The following is a 1,779-nucleotide window of genomic DNA, read 5'->3' as shown; positions in this document are numbered from 1 at the left end:
ATACTGCTTGGACTTGATGTTCCAAACAGATGGATGTTCCTTGAGCAATTTAATGAAATGTTGGGTGTTGGCCCTTGTCCACTCAAAGGGTATGGCGGGTGGTGGAGATTCGAGAGCCATCGGCGCTGGAGCGGAGCGTGACCGGACGTCCTGTCGCTCTGACTGGTCATGCATCACTGAGCTGCAATTTGAAAATCGAGCCGACCCAGCAACACGTTGGTGATGCGCTTTCGTGTTGAAAAATGACTTTTTCAACACATCCATTCAACACGATGCGCATCATGATACATAATGTGTTACTCCTTCCCTCTCCTCCTCTTCCTCCTCCTCTTCTTCTTCCTTCTCCTTTTCCTCTTCCTCCTCATCATCATTCTTACACCTCAACATTCGTCATAAACACCTTTTCTCTTCTTCTTCTTCCTCCTCCTCCTCCTCCTCCCTTTACCCAGAGGTTAAGATAATGCTCTGCTAACTGCCTAACTCCCTCAGCCAATCAGCGACCGTCAATTATCCTGTTAGGGAGGAGCCAATGGCGGGGTGGCAGTGATTAGGTGGTTAATTGATGTAATGGGGAGGAGGAGGAGGTGTTGGTAATGGTGGAAATGGTGATGGTGGAGGTGGAAGACAGATAAGGAGAAGAATAAGAGAGGTGGAGAGAAAGATAGAGAAAACGAGGAGGAGGAAGAGGAGGAGGAGGTAATGGCGCTGATGGGTCATTAGAGGAGGCAGCAATTAATGGCAGGTTATAATGGCGCGCTTTCATTAATATCTGGTGCACCGCCTTGTGTTCCTTAATCGGGTGGTAATGGTGGGGATGGTGGTGGTGGCGGAGATAATGGACTGGGAGGGAGGAACAGTGGTGGTGGTGGTGGTGATAAGCATGGTGGTGGTGGTGGTGGTGGTGGTGTGGATATCTGTGAAGAAGGAATGGTGTTGGTGGTAATAGTAATGGTGGTGGTGATGGGTTTTCCCTGCTGGTCTCACTGGTGGTGTGTTGTAGCCGTGCTCTCTCTCTCTCTCTCTCTCTCTCTCTCTGTGACACTTACTTATTTCAGCAGACGAGCAACAATGGAGGCAGGCAAACCCACGATACTTCCACACACAAATCAACAACGCAGAATCCCGTGAGTGGATCTCCTCTATCTGCTTCCCCTTCGTTCCTCTCCCTCCCTGTATTCCTCCGCTGACCCTCCCTTCACTCCTCCCCTCCCTTGGACACGTCACGCCTGCCTGTCACGCAAAGTTGGGTAATCTCTGTGTAATCATGAACATTTCAGTGGAGGTCTAAATCTTTTATTTGTTTGGTAAGTGTGGGTGAAATATTTACAACTGATGTCACTCGTTTATTCACTGAAATATAACACGGAACTAGAAAACTGGTGGAGGGAGGGAGCGCTGGTGGAGGGAGGGTAGAGGAAGGGAGTGGAGGGTACAGAGTGTCAGGAAGAGCGAGGGTGTAACAGGGAAAGTACTGGTCTGTGCTGCGTGTGGGAAGTGACTTTAGTGGCAACGTGAAGGCGAGGACACGAGTGAGGTGCTGGCAGGCTGACTGAGGTGAGTGTGGTGAGGTGAGGTGAAGTAACCGTGCACTTTCAGCCAGTCAAGTAGTGGCGGCAGGAAGGAACAGCTCCAGTTGAAGTTTTCCTACTGAATTATTGTCATCTTTCTCTTGTCTCCTCCTCCTCTGCGTTCTTCTTCTTCTATTTCTTGGTCTTTCATCGTCACGTTCACTCATTTTCATTTCTATAAATAAACAAAATAACAATAACTTGCTACCTA

At 48.9% G+C, this 1,779-nt stretch overlaps 1 long non-coding RNA gene across 2 annotated transcripts in view; it reads left to right on the top strand.

Moving 5' to 3' along the window:
- The first annotated feature begins 1,400 nt into the window (after positions 1-1,400).
- LOC135098762 (uncharacterized) overlaps positions 1,401-1,779 on the top strand; it is a 47,957-nt gene continuing 47,578 nt past the window's right edge. For both annotated transcript variants that reach the window (XR_010267337.1, XR_010267338.1), the window contains exon 1: positions 1,401-1,554. This is a non-coding gene — a long non-coding RNA (uncharacterized LOC135098762). The remainder of the gene's footprint in view (positions 1,555-1,779) is intronic.

This window comes from Scylla paramamosain, unplaced genomic scaffold, assembly GCF_035594125.1.
Source record: "Scylla paramamosain isolate STU-SP2022 unplaced genomic scaffold, ASM3559412v1 Contig79, whole genome shotgun sequence".
In the NCBI taxonomy this organism is placed as follows: Eukaryota; Metazoa; Arthropoda; class Malacostraca; order Decapoda; family Portunidae; genus Scylla; species Scylla paramamosain.
Note: the sequence above shows the minus strand (reverse complement) of the source record. Positions and strands in the feature narration are given on the sequence as shown.